The 8,324-nt window shown below is 42.1% G+C and overlaps 1 protein-coding gene across 2 annotated transcripts in view; it reads left to right on the top strand.

Annotated features, from left to right (window-relative positions):
* Positions 1-8,324, top strand: part of TRERF1 (transcriptional regulating factor 1) — a 71,548-nt gene that overhangs the window by 36,579 nt on the left and 26,645 nt on the right. For both annotated transcript variants that reach the window (XM_026046277.1, XM_026046276.1), the window contains exon 2: positions 3,510-3,607. The gene's annotated coding sequence lies outside the window, so the exon portion shown is untranslated. The remainder of the gene's footprint in view (positions 1-3,509; positions 3,608-8,324) is intronic.

The following is an 8,324-nucleotide window of genomic DNA, read 5'->3' as shown; positions in this document are numbered from 1 at the left end:
TTTTTTTTTTTTTTTTTTTTTTTTCTGTTTGTAGAACAGTTTAAATGCCGTTTAATCACGATCAACCAGTTTAAATGACAGGATGTTCTCAGTAATAGAAATAATGAGAAACGCAGTGAAGAAACCTCTCATGCCTCAGTTAAAATAGTTTAAGTGTCTTTAATTCACAGGAAGATTTCCAGCTGGTATTTGTATGGGATTGGATAGACGGAATGTCACTAGGCAGGAGGAGAAATTCCAAATGACTTGTTTGCTTTGTGTGCCCACAGAAACACATTTTGGGTGCTCTGGTGATATACAGGGAGTTTTAGTTTTTCATTCATATATTCCTCATGGCGGGAGGGTGCTGCATCTTGAGTCTCGTGGGCAAAGCTTCACCTTGGCTTAGTTTTCTGTTAGGCCTCAAAGCAATGGCAGCAACTGAGGGAGGAGATGAGTGGCTGTTGCAGCGGCAGCGCTGCCCCGGGCTGGCACGCAGAGCTGCCGCCCTGGGCGAGCAGCCTGTGCCCGTGTCCCTTCCGTGGACGCAGGCTGAGCCGCCCTGTGCAGGGCGCACACAGCCTCTTGCAGGGACCTCCAGCGCCTGCAAGCTTTTCTCAACTTTAACATGGCTGGTTTACGTGCAGGTAAAATCCCTGGCCTTTAATATGTTACCTAGAGTGAACTGCCAGCTTTCCTCTTCTCTCTTTTTCTTTTTCTCCTTGGAAAAATATCTAGTTTTGTTTTCAGGGTGAAGCTAATCGGATCTGTCCGTTATAAGCATAATAAAGTTCAACAAATTGACTCCATTACTATCATGAGATGAGAAATTGATTTAGTTGCATTCTCTGTATTAATTCATTGGTGCCTTACATTCCCATAAAAGGTATTATGCTCGTTGTTTTCCAACAGTGCCATCAATCCTAATGAAGAGCAAAAAAAAAAAGAAAATTTATATTTTGTATACAGGACAGCTGATGGGGCCTTAGCTCATCGTTTGTAGATGCTGCTTCTGTACATTTTACCACTCACCTATTCCTTAGTGTGCATGGGTTATATACAGCATCTAGAAACTGGGACATTAACAAAATGGGGGAACATGGCAAAGGAATATAAATCCAGATTGTTTTTAATAATACAGCAGTGGAAATTTGACAGAAGCTATTGTCAAGGAATTAAACTTTTTTGGGGAACTGTATGTATTTTTGCAGAGTTTGGTTCTGCATTAGCTGCATTTGGACTACTTCAAGTATTTATCAGCCATTAATTCACTACCGCTGGCTCCCTAATGCCTGATGACATTTTATTCTTAGAGTGTGATTATATCTGAGCTTTGTACGTGGCTGCTAATTGGCATACAGTTGCATACATGAACTTTTGCAGCTCTGACAGTAAAGGTGAATGAAAGAGAAGCATAAATGAACAGCAAAGTGGCATAGTGGGAGAAGGTGCCCATAGAAAAGAAAGAGAAGCAGGAAAGGGCTTTCTTGGGTATTGCTGCTGTTGCTTTTCCCTCCATGTCCCTCCTGGCTGCTCCTAGAGGCTGCCAGAGGTGGTTTGTCTGTGGTGTATCTTGGAATTTTTTGGTTTAGTGCCAATGTTCAGTGTTCCAGAGCAGATAGATACATTCAGAAGAAAACAAAACTATACTGGGGCTTTGGCTACTGCTTGTGATACAAGCAGTTATTTTTTAATGATGTTTAAACAGATTGGGGCAGGTTCCAAGCGGCTGTGCCAAACTGGAGATGTTTCCCCTTTGACCTCCCCTGAGTTAACCTTGAGTTTTCTCTGTCTGTCTGAATGTTTCCTATTACAAGCCCAAGGTAATGTTGTGCCTGTCCATCACCCTGAAGGTCCAGGGTGCCCGTTTTAAGTTGAAAGTTAAATACCAGCATGATAAATCAAGTTGGACAAAGCATTAAGTAGACGTGGCCTCCTTAAAACATATCTTGTTTGGATGTACATGCAAATTCATTAACGGAGTTTAACACAAAAGCTGGAATTTATCGAGTGGGGTTACTGGAGCTGGAGCCTGCAGAGAGGACACAAGCAGGTCCCGAGGGCTTCGCGTTGGGTGACACGGGTTGCGTTGCAGCTCCCGTTAGCAAGGGGACATGGGCGCGCGCCGAGCGGAGCTGCCGCCGCTCCCCCTCAGGGTCTCCTGAGCAAGGCCTTGGTATCCAAGAGAAGCTCTGTGCAGGGCTGCCAGAATTGTCTTCTCCCATAAAAACAGCTCAGGCTTTTTCATAAGGAGCGTTGTCACCCATGCTGCGTATTTTGATCAAATATGTTAGTGTCCTGGGCTGTCATTCTGGCTTTTATACAACATGAGCGTGAAGCAAAGATTAGTGCTGGACAGGGCGAGGAAATTGCTTGGGTTTATTTTCCTTCCTTTGCTTGGGTGAGGGAGGGAAGTTTTTATTACTATTATTGGATTAGATTTATTATTAATATTATTATTTTTTTTCTTGCAGCATGTAGCTACATCACAGTGCCTGGGGCTTATTATCAGAGATTTTAGAAGAATAAATTAAACAAGTAAATCTAGTGTGAAGGTGCCAAGCAGCCAGTGAGTGACAAGAGGCAATTTCTGGTCGAGGTCCCCGGGGTTATCGGCACCTTGCTCCCACAAACTGTCTTTTATAAGGTTGTCTCGTATGGCTGGAATGGCTTTTCCAAAATCTGTTAGCGGGGTCTGAAATGAATGGAAAATTTCCCCCTGACATAAGTGAACCGCATGTGAATCACACCTTAGGCTTCCAGGCTCGTTTCATTCAGGGCCTTCCCCAGCAGCCGTTCTGGCAGCAGCACCTACAAAAAGAACGGGCTGTTTTCATTTAAATAATTTAAGATGCCCTGTCTAGATATCTTTTCTGAACTAAGTGACAACCTGATTGTATCTCCCACACCTTTGACTTTCATTAATCCCTCCCTTCCTGAGTGCTGAACCTGCTCTTGTTTGTGTAACGCTCGGCGCGTAGGTTGCCAGTTCTGGGTCAGCAACGTGTCCCTCCCCATGCGAGCATCTCGCGTGTCTCCGGGTTTGGCAACGGCACGGAAAATGCTGGGAGATCTTTACAGGCTGTGCAGCAGAGGCACAATCTTGTTTTATTTATTGCATCAACATAAACCATTCCTTTTTTTTTTTTTTTTCCTTCTTTTTTTCAGTACCAAACTCGGTAATAGGGAAAGTTTAATTTCCTGGTATTTCAACATGTAATTTGAAAGACTATGGAAGCTTCAATCCCAGAGTTTTTGACAGTGAAGCAAACTCACTATCAGTACGGGAAAGTGTTTATTTGTGTGTGTTGGTTTTTAAGGGAGTTGCAGTGCTAGTGGATGTCTTCATGCTGCTTGTTTCCTCGATTCACTATCTCAGAAGTTGCCATATTGAAGAGAAGTTCATGATTGCTTGTGTTACAACAGAAGGCTCATTCTTACAGGTTGATGCAACTTGGGACAAATTGGTGATATTTTGTAAGGTAATCGTGTTGAAAAAACAAATTTCTGTTCTTTTGCTTTTTATTTAGATACATCACTTTGAGATCACAGCATGAAAGCAGCATGAAATGTTATGGCGAAGACAGCACAGCAAGAAACAGCAGTCTCACAAATACTCACAAATCAGGTAATCATAGCATCATATGTCTGCTTATTTTGAGGCTGAGTTTTTAAATGAGATCAGTGTTGACCATCTTCCACAGGGTGTGCTTCTACATCTCTGTAGCTTTGTTGATAGACTTCTCTAGTATGACTTGTGTGTTGGCTTCAGGTCCTGTAAAACGTTATTTTACGTAACCTCACGTGTAGGGCATAGGAGATGCCCACACTTTAAAATCTCTCTTAAAGGTCCAACTTGGCTGTATTGTCTGCTACAGGCAAAGTGGATATTACCTAGACTAAAAAAGAATAAAATAAAAAAAATAAAAGAAGTCATGATGTTTAGTCTGTCAAAACTGTTAGAGTTGAAGAATCCTTTCCAGAGTGCTCGTACAGCTGCATTTCTAAAACGTTACATTCCTCTTGCACTGGCAAGGCGAGGGACTGGACTCAAAATAGGTTGTCCCTCTTTCCTGAAAGCTTAGCCATATGCTGTTTCCCACATACTATTTCTTCTGTTATTTTTCTTTTTTTAATTGTTTATCTGTCTCAGGATGTTTTCTTCTTGCTTGTTTTTGCAAAACCCAGCATATGTCCTCTAACTGTTTACAACATTTATAGTTGCAGCAAAAGGCAGTCACATTGCAAGCTTTGGAGCATAAACACTGTAGAGGTCAGGAAAAAGAAGTGTGTTGTAAGGATGCTCACCTCATCCTCCATCAGTGTTGGGCATTGCTGTTATCTCAGCAGCAGCTGATGGATTGATGTTTGGGTGGAAAGGCAGAAAAATCCTCCCCTGTGCCCTCCACCCAGCATCAACAGCAGCGAGCAGAGATGGTAATGCAGCTGTGTATCTAACCTGTCTGCTTTTGGGTTCTTCTATGCCAGGGCTTCTGTCAGGTCTACAGCTCTAGGGCCTTGCTGGAGGAAGACAAATCACTCAATGCAATCAATTCAGTAACAGAAATAAACCAAAATATGAAAAAGAGGGCACTTTTGATAATAGAACATGTCTATCTTCCAGGAAGCCTGTGAAAGTATTGCCCTTGATCTGAGGCTTACCAGAAGGTACTACGATTTATTTCATAGAAACAGTCAGCTAGCTCAAATCAGCAGAAGATATTTCAGAGCAAGGACATTCCCTAGACTACTGCAGCCTGGATTGAATGTACAATAATACAGTGTTGCATATTAAAAATCATGTTTTGATTACAGATAATCAGCACTTTTGTCTTTTGTAAGCTTTTCACTTATGTAGTCGTAGAAATTGCAATTCAAATGGTGTTCTAGCTGTAGTAAAGGCTTTTATTTTTATTTTTTTTTCATACTGTGAGGTGATCTCATTTTATATTTGCCGTTTTTGTAGAGTAAGGTGATACATGTCTCGGTCACAGTTCTGAGAACCCTTCAGAGCATCTTGAAACTGTAACACTGTTTAACTGACAACAAAGATAATCAAATTTACAGAAACAACCTTCTTGATTTCTTTGGAATTCATGCAACTCTATCTCCCTTGTGCTAAGTGGAGTTAATGGTTTCATTTACAATCAACCTCTTCTTCTTGAATAACAAGAATTTTACTGTTTGGGGGGGGAGGGAGGAGGGCAAAACATTTAAATTACCAGCACCTGAGAATGTAATTTTACTTGGAAATTGCAGTGAAAGGAGAGGAAAATGCTTCTGTCTCTCTTGCTTTGCTCTCCCCTTTTCTAGAGCCTTTTCTGAGATGATCACAAACGCTTATTTTTTGCTGTGCTTTTCTCCCCAAACTTCATTGAAGTGGAGAAATGGCTTCCTTCCCCTCCCTCTGCCTACATTCTTTTCCCTTCCCCCAAATCCAATGTGTTCTTTATTAAACTGAATTAGGACATTCTAGTCTCTCTTAAGAGTAGAAATGAGAACAGCTTAAATGAGCAGCCACATGAGATTCAGCAGCCTTTCCAACTGCATTGCAGAAGGAGCTCAGCTGCAGAGGGAATGATAATTTCTGAAGGATTTGTGCAACTGTTGAAGACTCACCAGCATTAATATTAAAAAGGAGATAATCTATTTTCCTTTTCCAAGACTACATAGCTTTCCTACAAGCCTCGCTATAAAATCATTGTACTAAACGCTTTGCTTCCTACCATACCCTTTTCATTTCTGCAATTATTTCATTTGCTTATGTTCTCATACACTGGGGGGGTGTTTCTGACATTTGGGTTGATATGCAGATTTGGGCATGGATTTGAGACCTCTGCCATGCAAAGTAAGTTAGCATTGAAGTGCATTAGAAAACATGAGGCATTATGTGCAATATTGGAGTGAAAGGGGTTTTCTGCCCTGGTTATTTGTTCTCCAGATAGATGTGAAACATTCTCATTGGTCCTTGAAAGCCATGTTATTCTGACATTAGTTCTAGCTAAAACAGCCAAAATCCCAAAACGTTTTCACTCTTGTTTTCAATTATTGCCTCTGTTGTTGAATCAGATGTGTCTTCAGAGCTTCTATCTGAAGAAAATGTAGGTTTGTGGGTTACCCTCTTCACACCTCTCTCCTTTTCTCTCTGATAATTCACATAATCACCTTGCTTGGCATTAGAAGCTTCTCATTCTGTTTCAGTACTATGCCGTTTCTTTTACATGCCTATTTCTTGTGCCAGAAAATGAGAGCTTGGATTTGACTTGTGGCTGCAAGAAGAGTTACAGAAGCAGGCAAACCTGGTATCTCCAGGGCCTGCAAGAGCAGAGAGGGCTCTGGAACATGCCATTTTCCCTCTCCGCCGTTGCTGTGCTGCTCAGTCATTCAGTGTTACTGCAGTCTTCACATCCAAAGATGCAGTGTTAGTTGTAGCTCTGCTCCTACAAGCTGAGGTTCAGTAGTGCTGGGGAGGCATTTTTTATATAATTCCTTGTTGGTTTTTCAAGCTGCTCGGCTTGGCGGGTGCTTGGTGGTGGTTGTGCTTGGTGGGGCCCAGCTGGAAGTCATGCCCAGCTGCGCTGGATTCCAGGAAGCCTGTACCTAAGGGGCTGGTGATCCTGCCAGCATTGATGGGACGGGGTCTGTCAGAGCATGAACAACTGCGTGGCTGTGCAGCTGTCCTAAGGAAAATCAGAGAGAGAGGTAGTGTGAATGACAGTTGTCTTCACCTGAATATATCACATCAAGGTACTTCACAACTCTGAATAACAGAACAGACCAATAAAGATTTTCCAATAAAAATGGCTAAAAATTGAATACTGTAAGTCCTTTTTGTGTCAGTAAAAGCTGAGTGGGAAGCAGATTTTGAAGGAAAGGAATGGGAAGGCAATAGAGAACTACTCTAGGATTTACCACAGTTAAAACTGAAGCTTTATGTTCTAATAACAAAAAGAGCCGCTTGAGAAAGCCCTGTCTCAGCCTGCCCAGGTGAAGGGCAGTAAGACAGGATAGAAACCTGTTAGTGAGCTGCTCACAGGGTTTGGGGAAGACACAGCAGGGATGTGCTTCTATAAGTGTTACAGAAATATATTTTAGATTGCCAAAAGTGGTCACTAATTTGAATTGATAACGTGTTACAGTTTCTGACAACGTAAAGAGGAATTTTGCCCCAGCAAAGGAGCAGTCCACTAGTACTGGTGCTTGTGAAGAGCTTCAAGTCCTGCAGAAACCTATTGAACATTGAGGCCTTTTATCCCGTTGCCTTCTTAATCACGAAAATCAAGGACTTTATCCAGTCCTCATCTTCCTTTTTAACCTGACTCCTCAATTCATGTATAGAACGTGCAGTTTTTTGATTAAAGTGACTGCTGAAAATTTTGGACTAAGCTGGGTGACGTATAGGATCCAGTTGCATTCTGATTCACAGGCGTGCACCATACTGAGACAGCTTAGAGCAGAGCTGTAATAACTTTACAGCCCATTAATGAGTCTGCTTCATTCAGTCTGCTCCTCTACAGTCTTTTGTCATCCCTCTCTATTAACTTAGTTGAAACTGAAATTGGCTGCCAGTCAGGCCTGCCTCCTCAGCCCGCACCCAGGCCAGCTTCCAAGCACTGACTTCTGGAAGTGCTGTTTTGCTCCGAACTTCACGTGGATTCAGGATGGTTCAGCCATGTAACTTGACTGGTGTTGAAAATTCTGCAGGTTTCATGTTCTGTGTTGTGTGATGGAGCCTGGGAGATGTTTTGGTGGGGGGAAGGCTGTGTTGGAATTACCACCTCTCCGATATCCGCCTGCCTACTCTTTTCTCTGAGATCTTCTGACTATCCCATTTATCAAGGATGGAACATTGCACCTTCTGTAGCGAAGACTACAGAATTACAAGGATTAGAATATCCTTGTGTTTAATGGGTATCAGAATTAAGCTGTGGCAGGGTTCCAGGAAATACTTGTGCTTCCTTTTGGTTGCTTGTGTTTGAAGAGGGAGGCAGTTGGACTGGAGAAAGAGATTTCAGCAAGCTTGGCATGTCTGGCTTCCAGTTTGGAGTCTTGCAGGATGCCGGGGACCACGCTGGAATGAAGAGAAAAGAGTTGGAGGAGTGAAATTTTGTCCCTTTTAAATCAATTGAACTCCCATTAGCCTGAGTCCAGATTTGATCTATTATCTTAAATAGGATATTTCTTTTTCTAGGCAGTCTAAAGAAATGCTTCTGTCCTTCTGCATTTGTTTTCATGCTTCTTCATAATGATTTTGTAATAGGGATATATCTGTAATGTCAAAAATGCAATAGGTTAAGTAGCATGAATGACTGCTGGAAAGAAAATGTAGAATTGCAGAAATGTTG

This window comes from Nothoprocta perdicaria, unplaced genomic scaffold (genome assembly GCF_003342845.1).
Source record: "Nothoprocta perdicaria isolate Ctin4 unplaced genomic scaffold, notPer1 scaffold_43, whole genome shotgun sequence".
Lineage (NCBI taxonomy): Eukaryota > Metazoa > Chordata > Aves > Tinamiformes > Tinamidae > Nothoprocta > Nothoprocta perdicaria.
The sequence above is the reverse complement of the archived record's forward strand: the minus strand, read 5'-3'. Positions and strand labels throughout refer to the sequence as shown.